At 38.5% G+C, this 27,034-nt stretch overlaps 1 protein-coding gene across 1 annotated transcript in view; it reads left to right on the plus strand.

Moving 5' to 3' along the window:
• The window catches only part of Pard3b (par-3 family cell polarity regulator beta), a 1,032,172-nt gene that overhangs the window by 103,776 nt on the left and 901,362 nt on the right, over nt 1-27,034 (plus strand). The window lies entirely within an intron of this gene.

The following is a 27,034-nucleotide window of genomic DNA, read 5'->3' on the forward strand; positions in this document are numbered from 1 at the left end:
CTTTGATACTCGTTGTTTTACTTCAAATTTCCTCAGATATGGTTTATCAATTGCCATGCCCTAGGTTTACTCTCCCCTGAGTTCCTTTCTTACACTCTGAGCTGCATCTTTGCATGATGTACTTGCAAGCATCTTAAATTCATTATTTTTCTGCCTTCCTATTCTTTTACCATGGTTTCATATTTGTTATAGATTTTAACAAATATCCTCTTTCATAGGAAAGGAGGACAGGGTGGGTGAAGGGATGGTGCGAGGAAGAAGAGGGAATGGCGAGAGGGATAGAATGGATCATTTATATGCAGCGCTGCCCTTTAAGGGGTTGTTACTATTATAATAAATGGAGTGGCCTAATAGACTCCTCAGCAAACTTTCTGTTGTGCATTTTGATGTCTGCTTATCATATGTTCATACTATAGAAGACTAGAAGACTTTGGGTTTACCTGGGGTATTTTTACAAATTGGAAAATTTTGCATTCTAACCTTTTTCTCACGTAAAAGGCTAATGAATCTTTTTAGAGACAAGTAAAATGGTGCCTAATGAGGTAAGTTTAGAGAGAGCTAAAACTTCAATTATTACTTTATGGGAAAAGAAAGAAAACAGGTAGTCAGTCATTTGATGACAAAGCTGTGTTTCCATCCTAGAAGGAGGCAGATGAAAACATAGAAGGTTTCTTTGAGGCTGGAAAATCAAATGCACTATAGCATAAATCTAGTCATTTCCCCACCTAAGAGAGCTGAATGAACAAAGAACAGAGTCCGATTTCCCTGATGAACATGACCTCTGTTCATCACAGACCAAGGAGCTGCTGAGGCCCTTTCAGGCCAACCTCACTGGTCTTGGTCAATTGGCAGCTCTTCTACTTGATTGGTGCCTCTTTGCTTTAGGCTAAAGGCAGCAATTAAAATAAGATCTGAGTTTCCTTTGAATGCTTATTGACTCAATGATTTAAAACCTTATTTTAATTATTATTTTCTATATTTAAATGTCTCTTGAACTATTTAAAATAAATAATTTTCTTGGGTAGAATTATCCGGAATATCAGTGGAAAAATTTGAATAAGATTTGATATATCATGAATGTTGGATTTCTAAATTCATATTAAACTTTTGTGTTCTTTTAAAGGCTCACGCCTTTAATCACAGCACTCAGGAGGCAGAGGCAGGCGAATGGCCAGCCTGGTCTACAGAGTGAGTTCCAGGACAGCCAGGGCTACACAAGGAAACCCTGTCTCAATAAATAAATAAATAAATAAATAAATAAATAAATAAATAAAGGCTCAAAAGTTTATTTTATTTTTATTATCACATGGTGTGCATGCAAGGTGGGAGTGTGGGAGGGGACAGTTTACAGGATTTGGTTTTCTGCTTTCAGTGTGGGCTCCTGAGAATTAACTCATTTCATCAAGCTTGTTTGGCATGTACTTTTATCTGTCAAGCCATCTTGCTTGTCTAATATGAAAAATGTAAAGATACATTTTAAGTTACATCTTCAAGCTTGGAATGTAACCCCTTGACATTGCCAGCATTACTGGTATAGATAAGTTGAATGGTTATTTTCTATAGACTTGACACAGTCTACTGAACCTAGAATCACTAGGAAAGTCTCAGTGAAGGATTGGAGAGTTTGTTCTGGCTTGTAAGCATGCTATGGGGAGTATATTGATGTTATTCATTGAGTTGAGAAGACTTGTCCACTGTAAGTGGCATCATTTCCAGGCAAGAATCCTAAACTGTGCGAAACTGGAATAAGCAAGCTGAGTACAGCATACATGCATTCATTCTCTCTCTGCTCTTGATTTGGAGCTCTCTCTCTCTCTCTCTCTCCCTATACCTATATCTATATTTACATCTACATCTATATATAATCTATATCATCTATCTCTATCTCTATCAGTATCTTCCCATTGCCTTGACTTTTCCAAAAAGTCTGTTACCTGAAATTGTGAGCCAAATACACTTTCTTTCTTCCTTAAGTTGTTCTTATTGAGGTTGTTTATTACAAGAGCAGGAAATAAAACTGTGACAACCATCTAAAATACTGGCTTTAGTTCATATTTAATATAGATTGATTATAGCTATTAAAATATCTTTAAAAAAGCCAGGGAAATATATTACAATTGGTCTCATAAGTATGTCCAAGTCCCAGCCCTTAGAACCTCTGCATTTGTTCTGTTCAGTAGCAAATGAAAAAATAACTTCCAGGATTCTAATTGATGATTGTGAAGTAGAAAGTTTGCTTTAATTAACCTGGTTGGATATAATTTCAACACAAGGATCTTTGTGTGAGAATGAGGCTGCATGAAGGAAGGTCAGATCTGATTCACCACTGCTGACTGTGAAGATAAAAGGGGACCACGAGCCAAGGACTGTGGGCAGTGTCTGAAGCTTGAAAAAGCTAACTGGTAGATCGTGCCCTGAGGTCTCCAGTAAGGAGTTTCCCTCCTTTCACCTCCAGTTTAATCTTACCACACCCAGTCTTGGTTTCTGCCAGCAGAACTAGTAGATAATGATAGATTGTAACCTGTGATATTTTAAGCCTCTCTGTTTGTAAGTGATTTATTTATTTTTTTTTAAATATTTTTTATTACATATTTTCCTCAATTACATTTCCAATGCTATCCCAAACGTCCCCCATACCCTCCCTCACTTCCCTACCCACCCATTCCCATTTTTTTGGCCCTGGCGTTGTAAGTGATTTATTATAGGAGTGGCAGGAAACAAGTAGAAACCTTCATTGCTCATTGTGTTTGGCTGCCATTGCTGCTACTCACTTTCTCTGTGGCAGGAATCTGTCTTTTTTTTTTTTTTTTTCCTTAAGAAAAATTAACATATTTTTACTTTTTGTGGTAAACGGAAACAATAATTACTCTCATAAAGAATATTTCTTACCTAAACAAAACTGGACATAATTTATTTTATTTGTGTGTGATAGTATAGATTTTGGTGAGGCAATAGGTTGTGAAAGTGAATGTTTAGGGACTTGAGAAATGAATCAGTGACTAAGAGCACTAGATGTTCTTCTAGAGGGCCAGGGTTCAATTTCCAGCACACACAAGTCAACTCAAAACTACCTGTCACTCTGGTTTTTCTGTGGGCATCAGACATTCATGGAAGTGGTACACAGACCAACATGCAGGCAAAACACTCATATGTATAAAACAAAACAAAAATTGATTGTTTGGATTATTTATATATTTTGATCCTAAGATAAACTCTTATAGATAGCATGTTAAAAGTAGACTAACATAGTTATGAGTAAAGAGTCATTGATGGAAAGGACAGGGAGGACTCGGGACCTTAATTATGTGTGGGATGACAAAATCATTTCTCTTCTAGCATATAAGGGACACTTTTTAATTGGTGTATTAAATGTCAGTACTCTCTATTGGCTTTAAACCCTTGGAATCAAATCGCAGTGAGAGTATAGTCATTACAGAAAAGAATGTAAATGTTTGCAACTTGGATGATAGATTCGGAAGAAAAAGGTCAAGAGGATAGGGTTAAGCATGTAACATGCATGTTTTTTCCTAAAGGGTAAAGAGATTGTCCTTAAGTGATAAAGTCTCAAGTCTAAGTTATTAATTTAATTATAAATTAATTTAAGTATTCACTAACGGAAAACAGGAGAAGGAGGGAAAGGTTGTAGAACCTTGAATGCACTAGCATCCTGGTTCACGATATGGTCACAGTACTATTTCTGAAGTTATATTTTCAGACAACAAGACTTTAATGCTTATAAAGATATTACTATTCAACACGATTAAAGATGTGTAAAATAATTGTCTCTAACATACATGAAATCATCTTTCTGTTTCATTTAATTTTTATAATCAACACAAGGCTCATACATGGCTTATATCAGGACTGTCAAACTTTTTTGTAAAGAGCCCAGTAGGAATATTTGGTCTTGGAAAATAATCTCTATTACAGCTATTTTCTACAGAAATAGCTGTACTCTCTATCTGGGTGGGTGAGCTGGGCTATGTTGTAGTGTGCAGAGATCAAACAGAACAGCCCTTCCTTCACCATATCCAGGAAGCAATGACAAACATGTCATCTTAAAAGTTATTTTATGCTTGATACTAAACAACAGTGAACCAAGCATACTAGTGTGCTTTCATTTCTAAATAAGAATCTGTTTTCTTTTAACCCATCAATTTAAGACATTATCTGTTTCCATTCTATTAAGGTAGTTGGAAGTTCTGGCTTTCTGGCTGTTCACCTATTCTCACAGTCCCTGTGCTTCCTACTGGATTATTAGAATATTTGCCCAAATCTGCACTCTGTGCTTTCAGTCGTGTTCACTCTTGAGCAAGTAACTGGTTGATTTCTATCTTGTACAAATTGGGTTTCTCTGGAGCTGATGATGTCTTTTATTTGATTAGTTTTCCTCGAATCTCATTCTTTCTTTCTACCCCTAATAGTTGTATAAAATGACTATTAGTGAAATCTCCACAGAGTTAAATCCATTGTAAAATCTATAGATTTGGGGTTTTATCTCCTTAAAGCACGTCATTGTCATGATGTGATTAGAGGTGGATTCATTTGTAAGGTCTGCATAGCAGACATGTCATCATCATGTATTTGAGAATTTCCTTTCTGACTCTTATGTGTTGAGTCCTCTGGATCCCGAGTTCCTCATTTTCAGAGCTCACATTCATTTGATATCTTGTGAAGAGGCTGCCTCTCTGGGGCAGAATGGCAGGGGAGCAAGATTGGTCTTCACTGTATTTACCTCTGTAGGCCCATGTTTAACCCCTACTGTGCTCCATCTCTTGGAGTCATGATTTGGCTCTACTCACCTTCTCCATAGAGTTGACTTTTTGCTTCCTTAAAGGTGAGACAGGTGGGACCACTACATAGAGATTCCTTCAAGGAATTTTCAGGTAAGTTTGGTTCACCCTTTTCAGCCTTCTGCCTCTATTTTCTATGGGACTTAGTCTCTCTGGACTTTGTAGGAATGATTGGCTTTTTATTTTACAGTGCTTATCCTGTCTACAGGCAGTTGAGCTTGACATTTCTGAGAGGTGATTAACTTCCTTGTTTCTCCTTTTCTGACACATTGTACTGTGAGTTACTCATATCTTCTGCTGTCATAAAAATGGCCTTTGAGTTCTGTTTTGTTCTTCTCCTTCTAGTTCCATTGCTTGGATATAATTTTCAGAAAAGCACAGAAATAAGCATGGTCTCAATAGCTCTAGCCAGCAGAGTGTGTTAGGAGATGTATTAAAATATTTTTATAATAATTTCAAAACAAAAAGAATTTATTTTTTTGGTACAGGGTAAAATTTCTATAATCATTCCAGCTTTTGTTTTGTATTAATTATATATACTGCTTAATATACATAATGTAGATAATATATGCAAATAATACTGTATATTATTAACAACTCTGATTTTAGAGCTGTATATTTTTCACTAGAAGCTTTTATTTTGGCAAGTATGCTAGAATACTTATATTTTATGGGACAAGCCATGTATCACCAGTTTGAAAGATACATCTGTAATCCCCTTCTATTATTATCCTTTGAGGATTTTCTTCTAACAAATAAACTATTTTAGTACACTGAATGATACTGTCCTCTTTGCAGATTTTTTTTCTCATTTTATAGAGTAAAACACTTACTGTGTTTGGTAGAGTGCACTCAGTGAAGAGGTGCTCACCACTCTCTCGTGGTCTTGCAGTTTTATATGTAAGTAAGCCCATTCTCTCACACATGTGTGTTTCTTATGTGAGCTTCACTTTCTGGTTCATGTATGTGTGGGATGGCCTTGGCCTTAGTCATGCATCAGAAGACTGGAATCCCCTTCTCAGGTTTATCATTGACTTGCCTCAGATGTCACCCTGTCACTTTCCCACTCTGCCTCTGTCTTAGTTGCTGTTTCTATTGTTGTCATAAAACACTATGACAAAAATCAATTTGGGAAGGAATGGGTTCTATTGTTTTTGCTGTTGTTGAAGACCAACTTTAGGCCATGGTGATCTGCTAGGAAACATGGTATTATTTCAACCTTCTTGTGTCAGTGGAAGATTGTTTTGTGACCAGTTATCTGGTTGATTTTGGAGAAGTTCTGTGAAGTGCTGAGAAGAAGGTGTATTTTTTTGTTTTAGGGTGAATTGTTCTGTAGATATCTGTTAAATCCATTGTTTCATAACCTCTATTAGTTTCACTGTGTCTCTGTTTAGTTTCTGTTTCAATGATCTGTCTATTGGTGAGAGTAGGGTTTTGATGTCTCCCACTATTATTGTTTGGGGTTCAATGTGTGTTTTGAGCTTTTATGAATGTGGGTGCCCTTGCATTTGGGGTATAGATGTTCAGAATTGAGACTTCTCTTGGTGGATCTTCCTTTTCATGCATATGAAGTGTCCTTCCTCATCACACTTGATAACTTTTGGTTGAAAGTCTATTTTATTATATATTAGGATGGCAACTCCAGCTTGTTTCCTGGGATCATTTGCTTGGAAGACCTTTTCCTATCCTTTTACTCTGAGATAGTGGCTTTGTTATTGAGGTTTGTTTCTTGTATGCAGCAAAATGCTGGATACTGCTTCTGTATTCAGTCTGTTAGCTTATGTCTTTTTATAGGTGAGTTGAGTCCATTCATATTGAGGGATATTAAAGACAAATGACTGTTGGTTCCTGATATTTTTGTTTTTGTAGGTGGTTTTATGTGCTTGTGTTTCTCTCCTTTTGGCTTTGTTGTTAGATGCTTAATATCTTGTCTTTTCTTTGGTGTATGTACCTTCCTTGTGTTGGAGTTTTTTTTCTAGGATCCTCTGTAGGGCTGGGTTGGTAGATGGATACTATTTGAATTTGGTTTTGTCCTGGAATATTTTATTTTCTCCATCTATGTTGATTGAGAGTTTCGCTGGGTATAGTAGCCTGGGCTGGCATTTTTGTTCTCTTATAGTCTGCATGACCTCTGACCAGGTTCTTTTGGCTTTCATCGTCTTTGTTGAGAAGTCTGGTATAATTCCGATAGGTCTACCTTTGTATGTTACTTGGCCCTTTTCCCTTGCAGCTTTTAATTTTCTTTGTTCTGTGTATTTAGTGTTTTGATTATTATGTGATGAGAGGATTTTCTTTACTGCTCCCATTTATTTGGTGTTCTATGGGCTTCCTATACCTTTATGGCCATCTCTTTCATTAGGTTGGCTCGGTTTTCTTCTATGATTTTGTTGAAGACATTTTCAGGTCCTTTGAGCTGGGACTCTTCATTCTCCTCTCTTCTGATTATCCTTAGATTTGGTCTTTTCATTATGTCCTGATTTTCCTGGATGCTTTGGGTTAGGAGTTTTTTACGTTTTGAATTTTCTTTGACAGTTGTGTCAATCTCTTCTATGGTATCTTTTACAACTGAGATTTTCTCTTCTATCTCTTGTATTCTCTTGGTGATACATCTGTAATTCCTGACCTATTTCTTAGATTTTCCATTTCCATGTTTGCCTCCATTTGTGTTTGATTTATTTTTCTACTTATATTTTCAGGTCTTGGATCGCTTTATTGCTTCACCTGATTGATTGTGTTTCCCTGTATTATTTTAAGGGATTTATCTTTTTCATCTTTAAGGGCTTCTACTTGTTTACATGTGTTCTTCTGTGTTTCTTTCAGTGAGTTATTGATATCCTCCTTAAATGTCTCTATTATCTTCATGAAATAGGATTTTAGGTCAACTTCCTGATTTTCCCGTGTGTTGGTATATTCAGGGCTTGCTGTGTTGGGAGAACTAGGTTCTGATGATGCCCATATATATCGGCTTCCTTTGCTTATGGTCTTGTGCTTGCCTCTCACCATCTTGTTATCCCTGGTGTTTGCTGGTCTTGGTGACTCTGTCTGGAGTCTACCTCTTTTGTTCCTGATTTGCTTCAGGTCTCCTGATAGGCTCATGGCCCTGGCTGTAGCAGACTCCCTGTGGGGCTTTCCAACTGGGGGCTCTTCAGAGGGGCAAAGAATCTGCTGATCTGTTGCCCAGGCTGCAGTAGATCTCCTGGGAAGCCTTCAGACTGTTGGGTCTTAAGAGTTACAGTCAAACTGTTGTCCTGTGTGAAGATGTTCTCCAGAGTGGCCTACATACAGTGGTTTCTGTTTCCCTGTGTGCAGCAGAACTCCAGTGAGGCTTTCAGTCTGTTGGGTCAGTTGCTCTGCATGCCACAGAGCCCCCAGGAGGTCTTCAGACTGTGGTGTCTGTTGCACAGTTTCCCTGTTTACAGAGGAGCTCCTGGGATACCTTAAAGCTATGTTGTGTTCAGGGGAACAGACAAGCTGTGATCAGTTCCTCAGTTGCCCTGTGTTCAGCAAGTCTCCTAGGATGCCTCAGGCTGTGGTGTCAGTTGCCCAACTGCTCTGAGTGCAGCAGATCTTCTGGGATAGCTCAGAATATAGTGTCTTCAGGGGAGCAGACTGGCTAGCAGTCTGCCCCAGCAGAAAGGACTGGACAGAAGGGGAGTGGTATTCGGTGGGCGGGGGTTTTGGGGAGTTATGGGTTCTGAGTCCACTGGGCTCCCAGCAGCAGCTGTGGGACTTCATGGGTGGGTTCTTACCAACTGCTTTGAATGCAGTGGATCTTCTGGGATGGCTCAGGATATAGTGTCTTCAGGGGAGCAGACTGGCTAGCAGTCTTCCCCAGCAGAAAGGAACGGACAGAAGCCCTTACCTATTTTTAAGCTTTATTTTGCCCAAGAACTAGTTTTTCTGGCTCTGTTTTATTCATAGATGCCAAGATCCACACATGTGTTTATTGCATTCAAGGAAACTCCCATTATGTGGTGCAGAGTGCTTGCCCTTTTTTCATGCTTCTAATGACAGTATGAAAAGATCTAGGTCATGCTATCTGAGCTTGCACAAGGTAGAGTGAGATGGTTTTCTGTGCTGTTCCCTAATGCTGTTGGCCTGTTAACTCCCTTCTGTTTTCCCTATGATAAGTCATAGGATCAAACATAAGTTTAGGGCTGGGATAAGGGAGTGAAGGAGATGATTGAGGTCTGAGTCAAAGAAACCTGTGTTCTAGTTTGGGGTGGGGTGGGTCGGAACAGTAAAAGTGAACAGGTATTGAACGGAGGATAACTTTTGAGGCTGCTCTGAGAATGCTGGCTTTAGGCTTGGAAGTCTCTGAGGCCATTCCCGAGAACTGGATGGTTGAAGTCAGCTCTCGCTGCTCCCTCTTCTGTGCTTGTTGCTTCCCCCTTAGCCATACCTGTGAACAGTCTGGAACATTCTAGGGAAATGACATTGTCCCTGGAGAAATAAGCTAACAGTAGCAAGCAATATTATCCTTAATACTTTTTGAAATTCAGAGACAGACTTTCTTTATTGATGCCATGCTAAAGATATTGTTTTATAAACAGTGTGCAGGAGATTAAAGTTTGGGATTTATTTTTTTGTCTTAGAGTTCACCTACTGTATAACAACTACCATTGCTGTTACAAAGGAAATTCTCTATTCTAGGTTTTAATCTCTCCAGTTCTGTGGGTGTAAAAGGGGTGTAAAACTGTGTTTAAATACAAAGCTAGAGGCCTGGACTGTTGCCTAAGGAATGTTTCAAACCATCATATTCATTAGTGCATACAGAGATACAAACACACATGGGGAGCAGTATCTTGCAAATGTATTCTTTGAGTGAGTGTATGAAGTTGTTATTCCTAGATCAGAAACTTTGAGTTTAGGTGGCTGCCTGAAATAAACTATGAGTTATATGGATTTTCATCTTCAAATTCATTGTTAAAATTCATTATTGAACAGATACTTTTTAGGGTTTTATATTGGGTGTATTGTTTTAAAACTTACTCTTCTCTCCCTTTCATTGGTGGGATGGCTGCTTTCATTCCCTGGCTGTAGACTTCACATTCCTCTGGACCACACAAGTTTCTAAAACTTGGCACTCATACCTCTGGACTATAAAACTTCATTGGAAACAAACAATGGAAACCATGGTTTTTTAAGAATCAGCTTTTTTCTTTCAATTTATTTTGTGTTGTTGATTTTCAGTGTTAGTAAGTTGGTAATGTTTTAAAAATTGTTCCTATTGGAAATAAAATGTATTAATTAAATACATATGGATTTTTGTAAATTTCAGATGTTCAATGTTTGAATTTTGTTTTATAACTTTGCCTTTAAGACTACACTGTATTTAACCTTGTTGGTTTATAGGAAACTCATACTTTTATGTGCGGAGAATGAGCATCTTTTCCAGATCTATAAGTAAAGGAATTTTAGTATTTCTCTTAGTCAGGGTTTCTATTCCTGCACAAGCATCATGACCAAGAAGCAAGTTGGGGAGGAAAGGATTTATTCAGCTTACACTTCCACATTGCTGTTCATCACCAAGGAAGTCAGGACTGGAACTCAAGCAGGGCAGGAAGCAGGAGCTGATGCAGAAGCCATGGAGGGATGTTCTTTACTGGCTTGCTTCCCCTGGCTTGCTCAGCCTGCTCTCTTATAGAACCAAGATTTACCAGCCCAGGATGGTACCATCTACAAGGGGCCTTTCCCCACTTGATCACTAATTGAGAAAATGCCTTACAGTTGGATCTCATGGAGGCATTTCCTCAACTGAAGCTCCTTTCTCTGTGATAACTCCAGTTGTGTCAAGTTGACACAAAACTAGCCAGTACAGTATTCCTATAAAAATTCTGAATGCATCTGATGTTATGGGGAGTAGATTCAAAAATAATTAAAAATGTTCTTTATTTTATAAAAATGTGCCATCTATATATCTAGATCTCTAATTCCTCATATATGCTTAGGTTAATCACAGATCAAAAGAAACCTTTCAGCCACAGTATAAAACTTCTGAGTTTATGGATATAAAGTTGAATTTAAAAAAGACATGAAATTGTTGATATTCTTAATATGAACTAGGATACAAAATGTATACCTGAGTTTTAAAGCATTTTCCTTTCCATTTAAAAAATAAGTAAAACTTAGTTTATGAGATAAAATAAGATTCCCTGGAATTGTTATTGTTATGATATTGAAATCATTTTTGTTTAGGACTACATATCACAAGGTAACACCTACCTTTTCTGTGGCTTAGCCCTTTTGTTTTCTGGATTCCTGTTAGGCGGGAGTCTAGAAGGGACTTTCTGGTCAGTAGCCAGGGGCTCCCACTAAGGTTTGAACTGAGAAACTTAAGGGTTTGGCTTTGCAAGCTGCCAGCTGCAGGCAGGTGATTTGTTTCTTCCAGCATGAGAAACAGTCACAGAGAAAATGCATCTTTAACAGGAAAATTCTCAGTTTCTCTTAAAGTTGTGTAATAAAGTTTTATGTGTTCTAGTAAGACACTTGAATAACTGACAATTTTGAAGTATGTTGAGCTTACAGATTTCCTACTTAAAGGTACACTGTAAGTCTGTCATCAGGCTGAGCTGCCGAATCCATTGTGTTTGTGTCACAGAGATTCCTTATTTCAAGACATTTCTCTAACTGTGGATTCAAAGCCCTTTCTGGGATTCTAGGAGCTATAGGGCTGAAAATTGGAAGAGATATTGATTCACAGAAATCCCATTTTTTTTTAACACAATAGCATGGTCATGTTATGGCCATATAGCCTTGATATGTCATATTCCACAATGTAGTACATTACACACAGGGTTTTTGAAAGTTTTTTTTTTCTTTTTTTTGCTGAGATTCAGTCAACTTCTTTATTATCTATAATACCTTTTCAAAGTTGTGCATAAGTAGCCATGTTTTCCCTTAATGTGGAAGGCTTTTAATTTGATGGAAAGTCCCCTATGACCATTTATTTTTCAAGTATTTACATATAAAAGTAATCTCAAATGGGAACAGAGGATCCAGATTTTAATAGCATAGCTAACTAGTCTGAATGGTCACTGAGCATGGATCCCAGATGTAGCCACCGCACCAGGGACCCTACCTTACCTCTGTGGTGTCATTTCCCACATACAGTGGATGGCAGTGGGTTTATCTCTCACCTGACTGTGACTTAACTGCTTAGAGTAAGAATTTTTATATAACATGTTCCCCACCACAATCCTAACAGTTAACCTGGTGCACACCTGAACAAAAGGATGAGGAATATCCTCCAATCCTGGGTAAAAGGAACTGCAGTCTTGGTCTTATTGAGAGAAAGTGTGTTTTCAACACAGTATCTCTCTCAGAGACATTTTAGTAAGCATTTTTCTCTTACCTGTCTGAAACATCCAGTGTCTCAAACGCTACAGGTCTACTATCTTTAAAATAACAAAGTACTTTCCTTTTTGTTGTCTAATTTAAGTGAACTTTGTTTAGCTTGCTCATTATAAATGTATTTGTAGGCCTCTAATCACCATGATTACTGTCATGGTGTTCTCCAGTTAGTGATCTTTTCTTACAATTTTTAAAAACCTGACAAAATATTTTAAGTGTCGTGTGGCCATATCATCACAGGCTTAGGTTGGTCCTTGCTATATTCGGGAACAGTACTTAATGTCATAGTCTGAGATAGAGCAGTAGCTATAATCATTTTAACAGATTGGCTTATTTAAGTCTCTGGTTGCCTGATCCACCGTTGTATATGCTAGATATCTGAGGTACCTGGTGGTCAGTGAGCCACATGTTTTGTTCGTAGGATAACCTAGCCTTCTGTCTTCCACAATGTCTACATTTCTATAGCTTGTTTATGATTCTCCTCATGGAAATTTAAACTGCCATTCTGAACAGCCTTCTGATTTTTATTACTTTTTTTTTTTTAATCAGTAGATGTGTAATCTGTGAAGGGGGAACCGTTAGATATATCAGTTGAAAAAAGAAATCTCAGTTTTGAAGCAAAAAGAATGTTTTTGTTAAATTTTATTCAAATATCTTCGAAGTGTAGCACACCTCTAGAAAAACGTACAGGTAAATGTAGAGTAGCACACAGGTCAAAATTAGCTTGTGGCCCAGGTAGCTTCCTCGCTTCCCTTCCCACTACTGTCCTTCACCTTGTTTTGTGTTGTGAGATAATTATGACAACCTTGAATATACTGTACATAGAATCATATAGAAACACTTTCTTTTTTTTTTAATATTTTTATTACATATTTTCCTCAATTACATTTCCAATACTATCCCAAAAGTCCCCCATAGCGCCCCGCACTTCCCTACCCACCCATTCCCATTCTTTTGGCCCTGGCATTCCCCTATATTGGGGCATATAAAGTTTGCAAGTCCAATGGGCCTCTCTTTCCATTGATGGCCGACTAGGCCATCTTTCCATACATATGCAGCTAGAGACAAGAGCTCCAGGGTTCTGGTTAGTACATCATGTTGTTCCAACAATAGGGTTGCAGATTCCTTTAGCTCCTTGGGTACTTTCTCTAGCTTCTCCATTGGGAGCCCTGTGATACATCCAATAGCTGACTGTGAACATCCACTCTGGTGTTTGCTAGGCCCCGGCATCGTCTCACAAGAGACAGCTATATTTGGGTCCTTTCAGCAAAATCTTGCTAGTGTATGCAATGGTGTCAGCGTTTAGAAGCTGATTATGGGACGGATCCCTGGATACAGCAGTCTCTAAATGGTCCATCCTTTCATCACAGCTACGAACTTTGTCTCTGTAACTCCTTCCCTGGGTGTTTTGTTCCCAATTCTAAGAAGGTGCAGAGTGTCCACACTTTGGTCTTCATTCTTCTTGAGTTTCATGCGTTTATCAAAATGTATCTTATATCTTGGGTATCCTAAGTTTTGGGCTAATATCCACTTATCAATGAATACATATTGTGTGAGTTCTTTTGTGATTGTGTTACTTCACTCAAGATGATGCCCTCCAGGTCCATCCATTTGGCTAGGAATTTCATAAATTCATTCTTTTTAATAGCTGAGTAGTACTCCATTGTGTAAATGTACCATAATTTCTGTATCCATTCCTCTGTTGAGGGACATCTGGGTTCTTTCCAGCTTCTGGCTATTATAAATAGGGCTGCTATGAACATAGTGGAGCATGTGTCCTTTTTACCGGTTGGGACATCTTCTGGATATATGCCCAGGAGGGGTATTGCTGGATCCTCCTGTAGTACTATGTCCAATTTTCTGAGGAACCACCAGACTGATTTCCAGAGTGGTTGTACAAGCTTGCAATCCCACCAACAATGGAGGAGTGTTCCTCTTTCTCCACATCCTCGCCAGCATCTGCTGTCACCTGAATTTTTGATCTTAGCCATTCTGACTGGTGTGAGGTGGAATCTCAGGGTTGTTTTGATTTGCATTTCCCTGATGATTAAGGATGTTGAACATTTTTTCAGGTGCTTCTCTGCCATTCGGTATTCCTCATGTGAGAATTCTTTGTTCAGTTCTGAGCCCCATTTTTTAATGGGGTTATTTGACTTTCTGGAGTCAACCTTCTTGAGTTCTTTATATATATTGGATATTAGTCCCTTATCTGATTTAGGATAGGTGAAGATCCTTTCCCAATCTGTTGGTGGTTTTTTTGTCTTATTGATGGTATCTTTAGCCTTGCAGAAGCTTTGTAGTTTCATGAGGTCCCACTTGTCAATTCTCGATCTTACAGCACAAGCCATTACTGTTCTATTCAGGAATTTTTCCCCTGTGCCCATATCTTCAAGGCTTTTCCCCACTTCCTCCTCTATAAGTTTCAGTGTCTCTGGTTTTATGTGAAGTTCCTTGATCCACTTAGACTTGACCTTAGTACAAGGAGATAGGAATGGATCGATTCGCATTCTTCTACATGTTAACAACCAGTTGTGCCAGCACCATTTGTTGAAAATGCTGTCTTTCTTCCACTGGATGTTTTTAGCTCCCTTGTCGAAGATCAAGTGACCATAGGTGTGTGGGTTCATTTCTGGGTCTTCAATTCTATTCCATTGGTCTATTTGTCTGTCACTATACCAGTACCATGCAGTTTTTATCACAATTGCTCTGTAGTAGAGCTTTAGGTCCGGCATGGTGATTCCACCAGAGGTTCTTTTATCCTTGAGAAGAGTTTTTGCTATCCTGGGTTTTTTGATATTCCAGATGAATTTGCAGATTGCACTTTCTAATTCGTTGAAGAATTGATTTGGAATTTTGATGGGGATTGCATTGAATCTGTAGATTGCTTTTGGCAAGATAGCCATTTTTACAATGTTGATACTGCCAATCCATGAGCATGGGAGATCTTTCCATCTTCTGAGATCTTCTATAATTTCTTTCTTCAGAGACTTGAAGTTTTTATTATACAGATCTTTCACTTCCTTAGTTAGAGTCACGCCAAGATATTTTATATTATTTGTGACTATTGAGAAGGGTGTTGTTTCCCTAATTTCTTTCTCAGCCTGTTTATTCTTTGTGTAGAGAAAGGCCATTGATTTGTTTGAGTTAATTTTATATCCAGCTACTTCACCAAAGCTGTTTATCAGGCTTAGGAGTTCTCTGGTGGAATTTTTAGGGTCACTTATATATACTATCATATCATCTGCAAAAAGTGATATTTTGACTTCATCTTTTCCAATTTGTATCCCTTTGATCTCCTTTTGTTGTCGAATTGCTCTGGCTAGGACTTCAAGTACAATGTTGAATAGGTATGGAGAAAGTGGACAGCCTTGTCTAGTCCCTGATTTTAGAGGGATTGCTTCAAGCTTCTCACCATTTACTTTGATGTTGGCTACTGGTTTGCTGTAGATTGCTTTTATCATGTTTAGGTATGGGCCTTGAATTCCTGATCTTTCCAAGACTTTTATCATGAATGGGTGTTGGATCTTGTCAAATGCTTTTTCCGCATCTAAGGAGATGACCATGTGGTTTTTGTCTTTGAGTTTGTTTATATACTGGATTACGTTGATGGATTTCTATATATTGAACCATCCCTGCATCCCTGGGATGAAACCTACTTGGTCAGGATGGATGATTGTTTTGATGTGTTCTTGGATTCGGTTAGCAAGAACTTTATTGAGGATTTTTGCATCAATATTCATAAGGGATATTGGTCTGAAGTTTTCTATCTTTGTTGGGTCTTTTTGTGGTTTAGGTATCAGAGTAATTGTGGCTTCATAGAATGAGTTGGGTAGAGTACCTTCTGTTTCTATTTTGTGGAATAGTTTGTGAAGAACTGGGATTAGATCTTCTTTGAAGGTCTGATAGAACTCTGCACTAAACCCATCTGGTCCTGGGCTTTTTTTCGTTGGGAGACTATTAATGACTGCTTCTATTTCTTTGGGGGATATAGGGCTGTTTAGATCATTAACCTGATCTTGATTCAACTTTGGTACCTGGTATCTGTCTAGGAACTTCTCCATTTCATCCAGGTTCTCCAGTTTTGTTGAGTATAGCCTTTGGTAGAAGGATCTGATGGTGTTTTGGATGTCTTCAGGATCTGTTGTTATGTCTCCTTTTTCATTTCTGATTTTGTTAATTAGGATGCTTTCCCTGTGCCCTCTAGTGAGTCTGGCTAAGGGTTTATCTATCTTGTTGATTTTCTCAAAGAACCAGCTCCTTGATTGGTTGATTCTTTGAATAGTTTTTCTTGTTTCCACTTGGTTGATTTCACCCCTGAGTTTGATTATTTCCTGCCATCTACTCCTCTTGGGTGAATTTGCTTCCTTTTGTTCTAGTGCTTTTAGGTGTGTTGTCAAGCTGCTAATGTGTGCTCTCTCTAGTTTCCTTTTGGAGGCACTCAGAGCTATGAGTTTTGCTCTTAGAAATGCTTTCATTGCGTCCCATAAGTTTGGGTATGTTGTGGCTTCATTTTCATTGAACTCTAAAAAGTCCTTAATTTCTTTCTTTATTCCTTCCTTGACCAAGGTATCATTGAGAAGAGTGTTGTTCATTTTCCACGTGAAGGTTGGCTTTCTATTATTTATTTTGTTATTGAAGATCAGCCTTAGTCCATGGTGATCTGATAGGATGCATGGGACAATTTCAATATTTTTATATCTGTTGAGGCCTGCTTTGTGACCAATTATGTGGTCAATTTTGGAGAAGGTACCATGAGGTGCTGAGAAGAAGGTATATCCTTTTGTTTTAGGATAGAATGTTCTGTAGATATCTGCCAGATCCATTTGATTCATAATTTCTTTTAGTTTCACTGTGTCCCTGTTTAGTTTCTGTTTCCATGATCTGTCCATTGGTGAAAGTGGTGTGTTGAAGTCTCCCACTATTATTGTAATGAGGTGCAATGTGTGCTTTGAGCTTTACTAAAGTTTCTTTAATGAATGTGGCTGCCTTTGTATTTGGAGCATAGATATTCAGGATTGATAGTTCCTCTTGGAGGATTTTACCTTTGATGAGTATGAAGTGTCCCTCCCTGTCTTTTTTAATGACTTTGGGTTGGAAGTCAATCTTATCAGATATTAGAATGGCTACTCCAGCTTGTTTCTTCATGCCATTTGCTTGGAAAATTGTTTTCCAGCCTTTCATTCTGAGGTAGTGTCTATCCTTTTCTCTGAGATGAGTTTCCTGTAAGCAGCAAAATGTTGGGTCTTGTTTGTGTAGCCAGTTTGTTAGTCTATGTCTTTTTATCGGGGAGTTGAGTCCATTGATATTAAGAGATATTAAGGAAAAGTAATTGTTGTTTCCTGTTATTTTTGTTGTTAAAGTTGGCATTTTGTTCTTGTGGCTGTCTTCTTTTAGGTTTGTTGAGGGATTACCTTCTTGTTGTTTCTAGGGCGTGGTTCCTGTCCTTGTATTGGTTTTTTTCTGTTATTATCCTTTGAAGGGCTGGATTCGTGGAGAGATAATGTGTGAATTTGGTTTTGTAATGGAATACTTTGGTTTCTCCATCTATGTTAATTGAGAGTTTGGCTGGGTATAGTAGCCTGGGCTGGAATTTGTGTTCTTTTAGTGTCTGTATAACATCCGTCCAGGATCTTCTGGCTTTCATAGTCTCTGGTGAAAAATCTGGTGTAATTCTGATAGGCTTGCCTTTATATGTTACTTGGCCTTTTTCTCTTACTGCTTTTAGTATTCTATCTTTATTTAGAGCATTTGTTGTTCTGATTATTATGTGTCGGGAGGTATTTCTTTTCTGGTCCAGTCTATTTGGAGTTCTGTAGGCTTCTTGTATGTTCATGGGCATCTCTTTCTTTAGATTTGGGAAGTTTTCTTCTATAATTTTGTTGAAGATGTTTGCTGGTCCTTTGAGTTGAAAATCTTCATTCTCATCCACTCCTATTATCCGTAGGTTTGGTCTTCTCGTTGTGTCCTGTATTTCTTGGATGTTTTGAGTTAGGATCTTTTTGCATTTTACATTTTCCTTGATTGTTGTGCCGATGTTCTCTATGGAATCTTCTGCACCTGAGATTCTCTCTTCCATCTCTTGTATTCTGTTGCTGATGCTCGTATCTATGGTTCCAGATTTCTTTCCTAGGGTTTCTATCTCCAGTGTTGCCTCATTTTGGGTTTTCTTTATTGTGTCTACTTCCCTTTTTAGGTCTAGTATGGTTTTGTTCATTTCCATCATCTGTTTGGATGTGTTTTCCTGTTTTTCTGTAAGGACTTCTACCTGTTTGATTATGTTATCCTGTTTTTCTTTAAGGATTTGTAACTCTTTAGCAGTGTTCTCCTGCAATTCTTTAAGGGATTTTTGTGCTTCCTCTTTATTGTCTTCTGCCTGTTTAGCAGTGTTCTCCTGCATTTCTTTAAGTGTGTTATTAAAGTCCTTCTTGAAGTCCTCTATCATCATCAGGAGATATGCTTTTAAATCCGTGTCTAGCTTTTCCGGTGTGTTGGGGTGCTCTAGACTGGGCGAAGTGGGGGTGCTGGGTTCTGATGATGGTGAGTGGTCTTGGTTTCTGTTAGTAAGATTATTAAGTTTACCTTTCGCCATCTGGTAATCTCTGGGGTTAGTTGTTATCGTTGTCACTGTTTAAAGATTGGAGCAGAAGCTGTGTTCCACTCACCAGCAGTCTCTAAATCCTGCGGCGGGGGTCGTGGGTTGCTGACGGTACCCCGGTGCTGGTCCAGCCGGAAGAGGCCTGTGGTCCTACTCAGGCCGTTTTTCTGCTTCCCTAACTAATGCAGTCTCTGGTCCCGCGTGCAATTGGATTGGAGCAGAAGCTGTGTTCCACTCTCCAGAAGTCTTAAGATCCTGTGGTGGGTGTTGTGGGTAGCTGGTGAGTGTCAGCCGACCCTGCGTCCCAGCTGCCCCGGTGCTTTTCTGACCGGAAGAGGGTTGTGGCCCTATGTAGGCCGGATTTCTCTCTCCCCAACCAGAGCAGTCTCAGGTCCCGCGTGATTGGACTGGAGCAGAAGCTGTGTTCCACTCACCAGCAGTCCCAAAATCCTGCAGCGGGGGTCGTGGGTAGCTGGAGGGTGTCAGGCAACCCTGCGCTCCCGCTACCCCAGCGCTGATCCGGCCGGATGAGGCCTGTGGCCCTACTCAGGCCGGTTTCTGCTTCCCTAACTAATGCAGTCTCAGGTCCCGCGCAATTGGATTGGAGCAGAAGCTGTGTTCCACTCACCAGCAGTCCCAAAATCCTGCAGCGGGGGTCGTGGGTAGCTGGAGGGTGTCAGGCAACCCTGCGCTCCCGCTACCCCAGCGCTGATCCGGCCGGATGAGGCCTGTGGCCCTACTCAGGCTGGTTTCTGCTTCCCTAACTAATGCAGTCTCAGGTCCCGTGCGCAATTGGATTGGAGCAGAAGCTGTGCTCCACTCACCAGAAGTCTTAAGATCCTGTGGCGGGTGTTGTGGGTAGCTGGCGAGTGTCAGCAGACCCTGCGCCCCAGCTGCCCCGGTGCTTTTCTGACCGGAAGAGGGTTCTAGAAACACTTTCAAAAAGTGATTTGGCTATACCTGCATCATCTTATTTTGTGTTGATCATTCATGCTGTTGAATGAGCTTGTAGTTTGTCATTCTTTTTCATGTATAGGAATTGTTTGAAGTGCATACTACTATCTATTCTGCTGTGATGAGTATCTTGAATTTTAAGAGCAGGAATAATTCTGCTGGAGAGCCTAAATACATGTCTTTTGACAACTTTGTATTCTCATTTTTGTTTGAGAAATAGAGAGGTAGAATTTCTAAAATATTTGGGAATCTTATGTGATGGCAGATTTTAATTAATTTTTTTTCAGGTTTTAATTCTTTATATTATTTATTTAGTTCTGGTTTTTGAGACAGGGTTTCTACATGATGCAGGCTGTCCTGGAACTCACTATGTATAGCAGGATGGCCTTTAACTCAAATATCTGCCTGCTTCTGTCTCCTAAGTTCTGGCATAAAAGACATGTGCCAACCACTCCTGACTGATTTTTAATCTTCATGCTGATATAATTCAGGAGCTTCTTGGTTGTTCTGTTGACTCAGATTCCAGATCTTACCCCTAACCTTCCTGAATTTGAGCAAGATTATCAGTTTATTAGTCCACGAGAGTTTTCTTTATTTTGCCCTAACGTTTTATAATCTTTAGGAGAAATATTTTATAGTCTCCCCTCCCCCAGCCTGGAACCTGCTTGCTCAGGGGTGGAGTTTCCTGCTCATTCGTTCTACCACGCCCACTGCTGGACCTTGCTGCTTTGCTGTTTGGAGCCACACACATGCTCACCCTGCTACTGGACCCCAAGACTATTTGGCGGGAATCGGGTCCCTTCCCCCTTCTTTTATAACTGAGTGTTGGAACAAGTAAAATTGAGCTTTGATCAGAATAAAACTGTCTTGGCTCCGTTTCTTCTTTCGCCCCGTCTAGTTCCTCTCTTTCAGCTGGAGTGGCCATCTCAGTTGAACCATTCATTGCGAGCTGCTGGCCGGCCACAACAATATTTGACATGTAAGCTAGAATAATTTTAACATTTGATTCCTGATGTTATTATAAATATACTATTTAAATGTTTTGATACTATTATAAATACCATCATTTAAATATTCTGATGTTTTTATAGCTGCTATAATAAAATAACATATTTTTATATTTAATTATTATATTATTTAATTATTTTATTATTTATTATATTATAATTAAATAAAATATTTTTATATTTAATTATTTTTCCTTTTCTGATTTTTTTGGTTACTGTTTTTCAAATTTGTTACCATATTTAAAGAATATTTTTATTATTTTTTCAATAATTTCATACACTTTATTTTGTTCATATTTATCTTCTCCCATCTCCTTTAAACTCCATCCCCCCATTTCATACCTACTTAACTTTCTGTTCTCATTCATTCTTTTTTTAAAGTGAATTTGGTCAAATTGTGCTGTTAATATCATCTTGGGTATGTGTCCATCCTCTGGAGCATGTTAGATCTATGAGGGGCCACACTATTAAAGAAAATGGATTTTCCTACCCAGCAATTGTTGGTCATGGGACATCTATATCATGCAACCTCCTTCCAAGGCTCAGAAGATCTTTGCTACAATATTTTGTTCTGAATTGTTGGAATATTTGTAAATTCTTTTTCTGAATTCATTGAGGTGATCTTTAGGGTTATACTAACTTTTACATATTAGTTATCTAAATGATCATGGTTGACATTTACATTTTTATAACTCTTATAATACTACAATAAATCCTATCTGATTATATTATTTTTATATACATTACTGAATTTGATTTTAATGTATTTAAGATTTTTCCATATGTATCCAGGAGAGAAAAACTACAATGAAGGCAATTAGTGACTGCTGGAAGCAGGGAAATTAACCTCTCCCAGGAATGAGTCCCTTGTTTGTTGTCCAATGAAGAATGGTGATCCCTGAAACCATGTGCATACATATGCAGTTTTTACATACACATGGATACATACTTACATGTGTAGCAATAATCAAAGGAAAAGGCTATCAACTTGAGAGTTGGGAGGCATTGCTGGGGTTTGAGGGAACATACCTGGGAAGGGCTGGAAGGAGGAAAGGGGATAATATTATTTAAAAACATACAAATTTAATGAGTTTAGTGAATATCCCATGCACACTTGTTGAAATGTGTTTTCTGAACTGTTTTGGTTTCATTATAATAGGCATGTATTTGTGTGTTAGTATGTATAAAATAAAGAATTGGGTCTAATATGTTAATTGTGCTTAGGAGTTTCCAAGTTTGCATGTATTGTGCATAGTATGATCTTTCTGTCCCATGGCAGGATGCTCGCTGCAGCAATGCTATTGGGCATGTACAGGGTGAGAAGCCTTCTCTTCTTGCTGGATTTTGCCTTTAGTAGCAGTTTTTCCCTAGTGTCTCTTCTGTCTGATAGTAGTAAGACTGCATCACCTCTCTTTTGATAGGATTGTAGAACTTTGAGCTGAAAGCACATTTGCAGAGGTACGTACTCATGTGCTCCTTATTTTTATAATGAGAGATTAAGTGTCTTGTGGCTTTCGCCAGATATTACTTTGAACCCACAATGAAACCCATTGTACCTTCATATTTGTGAATTCTTCAGAAGCATAGTTTATGAAAATTGTGTCAGCAATGTTGATCTTGTTTGGCTTTCTTCTGAAGTTTGCAGTTGGATAATCTATTCTGGGAACATGAAGGCATGTTTAGAAGGCAATTGGGGATAAATTACAACACCCTTATATGCACCACTGCCTTGTGGATTGCAGGAACCTTGGTATGCTCTACTTTCTGCCTGAGTTTTATCCTGCCAGGTGTCAGTGGTTGAGGCCTGCGCTGCCTTCCTAAGCTTATGTGGCCTGGTTACTGGTTCCTCTTGCTCTAGGTTCATCCTCCTCCCCAGACCTGCCTCACTCTTTCTTTTCCCTGAGTGCCCTGCAAAGCAGCTCTCATTTCTGGCCTTTGAATGAAGAGGAGAATGACCCCAAAAGTTATGATAGAAGTGCTAAGTTTTTGCGTATATACATTTTCATAATTCTCCCTCCAATTTCTGATTCCACAAACTCACCTCTCTATCCTTTCTGTACATGATTGCCCAATTCCTGCATTCTAATGATTAGGAATTCTGTTTACAAGCTTTTCCCACTTGTCTCTCTCACTTCTGCTCAGACCAACTGGAGCAATACATCTGGGCCTTCTGTTAGCACCCACTGTGTCCTCTAGACTTTGACCTCTGAGATAATACCTGGTACAAAAAGACCCTGGAGCAGTCCTGGTTACTAAGGGTGGGTCAGCTGAAGCCCAGTGGAATAACTTTAGTCCATACACTTATATTCGAATGGGGAAAGACCCATTTCTCCATCTGAGTCCTATGCAATTATGTCTTGTAAAGTTGTCCTAAAAATACATTCTTAAAAGATGCTTTTAAATTTGCCATACAAACCTATGTACTAAGTATATAACCCCATACATTTTATATATATATATAAAGAAAAACATTCGGTTCCAGTGTTTATGGATTTGCTGACCTTGAATAAGACAGTTCACTTCTGTTGCTTTCTTCGTCTGTCTGTAAAATGGACTAACAACTATTTTATGAGGATATTTGAGGATAGATGAGTTAATCCTGTGAAGCACCTGGTAACTATAGTGCCTCACCTAAAACAGTGAAATCTCATTTGTGAGTTCATGCCATGAAATCTGAAAAGTTCTGCAAAGAGAACTCTGTTTCTTTTCTTTTTTCTTTTTACTTAACTCCTATCCTACTTCGCATTCCAATGGCTATGATAATTCCAGTGACAATTTTAGCTACCAGGAGTCCAGGGGCATTCTTGAACTTTGTTGGTGACACAGTTCAGGCTCAGTGTGGTCTTTCAGTCACTGGCTTTTTATTTTGGGGCTTTTCTCCTTCAAATTTCATGTCACTGCAAACTGTTTTCTTCTCTTCTACTACTAAGTCTTGACTTAGAGACCTGCGTGTATCTCCTGTCTTTTGTTCCCTGGAGCAGTTTTTCAGACTTTCAGCACTTGGTTTGCCAGTCTACTGTTGTAGGTATTGCAGATTGGAAGTTATAGATCTTTCATTCTTAGATTAATATAATTTTAAAAGCCTAAGTCAAATTTTATGTCATATACTCCCAGTGAAATTTCTTTATTAATGTCAATACATGTTTGGAATAATTTCTGTATTTGACCATTGCAAATACTGTTTTACTATCTTGTTCTTTTAATTAATATTTTTATCCAAGTTTCTCAAATTCATCCCTGTAGACTGGCTTATTTTAGTTTAAATTCCAGGAAGATTTACATTAACTGTGCATTATTAGAAGTAAAGACAGTACAACATATAACATGTTGGTTTTCATTACTTTAATGATCTCTGGAGTATAGATAATAAGATTTATTGAATTGAAAAATGAATACATGCACAGAACTATTTTAAAATAGTATTCATATTTGTTACAGATACATGTACTACATGAATGTAAACTAAATGTCACGATCATGAAAAAACTACATTAAAGTGACTCAAGGGATCAATTGTGAACCATGTGTGAATCTTTTTATATTTGATTGGTTCTTTTCTGATGGTAATAAAACCATGCAGACAAAATGCAAAATGTTGACTGCAATGTAATGGTTGAAATGTTGACATTCATAAAAGGGTCAGAGTGAATTACGATGGCTGTTGGCTGCTAATTCTGAATCCATACTCTTAAAGTGATCTATGGAAACAGAGCTGAATGCCACAGAGACAGAACCATGGTTGGTACATTCCTGTTTATTGATGCTCCCATCTGACTGTATTAAGTCCTCACGTGAGACTGCTGCTTTACTGCTTGCCTCTTTTTCTCCAGGGATAGATGTGTGAGCATATAAGCTTACTCTTTTCTTTTTAAAACAATACCAATGTGTGTGTGTGTGTGTGTGTGTGTGTGTGTGTAGGTGTTAGAGAGAGATACATACAAAGTGAGGAGAGAGAGACAAAGAGAGAGAATGGGTGCCATGACATAGGTGTAGTCAGAAGACAATTTCAGAATATGGTCCCTTCTTTTACTATGGTTACCACGGGAAGAACTGGGTCAGAATTCTTGCACGGCGAATGCTTTTACTTGATGGACCCTCTCGCCAGCCTTCATTTTTCTGTTGTTCCGTATGTGTAAAATAACTGAATCAATGTGGGAGAGTGATCTAAAGTTGCCTCTTTTCACTAAACGTTCAGTACTATTTATTCACTGTTTTTTGTTAAATGGTAACAGATATATCCAACGTCTTGAAGATTCTCAGTTTGTATCTAAACTCTTTCCATCAGATGAGGCGTCTTAGTCCTATGCTTTGGTTTCCTGCTGGCCTTAGATTCTGTAACAGTTTTCATGGAAGAACACTATGTGGCTTTGTAGCCTCTTCTGCTGCTATTTGCCAGCCAGTTTTGTTTTAATGATAAGAAATCCTACTTAATGGTATTTTTATTGTTTGATTGTTGTTGTTTTAAGTTTTTCCTATTTTTAAATTAGAACTTGGTTTTCCCTTTCCTTCTGTTTTTACCTCTTACAAGGAAGTAAGGCAGACTCAATGGGTCTGGCAGTTGCTAATGATGATTGTCTAGTTAGGGGTTACATGGTCTACTCTTACAAACTGAACCCAAGGGAAAAGAAACTGGTAGCGTTCTTCTTTTAAGTCGTCCTATTTAAAGAGACATTTTCAGAATGCTTGCCTTTTTACAATTATGGCATGCCGGTTAATTGTAAAAAGGGAAAACTGGTTGTGTTATTGGTTGTGTCAACAACACAAACTAGAGACATCTAAGAAGAAGTAACCTTATTTGAGGATTTTTTTAGATGAGATTGGCGGGTCTGGGTCTGGAGAGCATTTGAATGATTGCTAATTGAAGTAGGTCAGCCCAGGTCACTGTGGTCACTGTAGATCTGGGCGGGTGCCCATGGACTGTATAAGAAAGGCAGTGGCTGGTGAGCCTAGGAGCCAGCCAGTGAGCAGCCGCCAATGAGCAACAGCCAGTGAGCAGCATTCCTCCCTGACCTCTTCAGCCTGCCTCCAGGTTCCTACCTCAGCTTCTCTTGGTGATGCACTGTAGCCTATCAGTCAGCTAAACTTTTTACTTTACCAGGTTGCTTTTTGTCAAAGTTTATCACAGCAACAACAAGCAAACTAGACCACATGAGTATATTTCAACAATATAATATTAAAAAAAATTGTTGCAGTTAATGAACTTGGACTTTTTTCCTAAGAAGGCAGTATAAAACAGTTTCCTGGGTGGTGTGCCTATGTGAAAAGAATGTTACCTATGTCCTACCTGTATTAGCTTTTAATCTCTGAAGGTTTCTAGGGAGCCGATGTAGTCAGATAGTATTGTCTTCTGTTTACAAACCTAGAGTACTCTGTCTCGAGTCTTACTTCCTGCATTTAGCTCATTTTTGCTAACACAATTGCTTTGAGTTGGCACAAGTCTCTGGTTATGGGTTTGAGAGATGAGTATTCTGCGCTTTGCTTAGTTGACTGTGTTCTTACTGCTCAATACTTTGGCTTCTCATCTGGGCAATAGAGGTAGGCATCTCAAGTTTCCTAATCAGTCATTAGTTTTTGCATTTATAATCCTAGAATTAGAAGCAAATGAAAGCCTTATTCTTCCTGAAATTTCCATTTAGATACTCTGTTTAAAAAACAACATAATTTTGAGATGGTTAAAGCTGAGTGAAGGAGAATTGCTTCCAGTTGAAGTCTATCATAGAATTTCTTCACATTGTATTATTGTAAAGTTGTGTATTTGGGTGTCACCTCAGTCAAGTTCCGTATAGATGCTGTAAAGAATTATTATTTACTAGCCAGCCTAAGCTTTTCTCCAGGGGTCACAGGGAAAGCTGTATGGCTTTCCTATTCCTATTAGCTTTTGTAAACTCACAATTGCATTCTCTGGGTTCTGTTAGCTCTTACTCTTAATAAAGATTCATTTGATAAGGCTTAAAGCTTCATCCAAGGAGGATTTTCAACTCCTTTTAGAAACTGGAATTTGTTCCTTTACCAAGGTTTTTATTTATTTATATCTTAATGCCTTCTAAGAATCATAGAACCAAGTTGGTTTTAGCTTGGCTATTCCTTAAGATCTCTACTGATACTTGAATTCTCTTCATTAGTTGGTTCATATTCTTTCCTCATTGCTAGCATTCCTTATTTTCTTTTTCTGGAATAGGTAGTACACAAATAATTGAAATAGGTAACATCATCATTGCATTTAATATCAAGCTGTTGTGTTTTATACTAAAATGACTGTTGGAAATAATCTAAGTCATAAGGTCGGTTTAGAAAGCACCATGTTACTTTGGGCACAGCTACCCAGAGAGTGT

The sequence above is a fragment of the Mus caroli genome, unplaced genomic scaffold, assembly GCF_978045245.1.
Source record: "Mus caroli unplaced genomic scaffold, Mus_caroli_1 scaffold_1, whole genome shotgun sequence".
Lineage (NCBI taxonomy): Eukaryota > Metazoa > Chordata > Mammalia > Rodentia > Muridae > Mus > Mus caroli.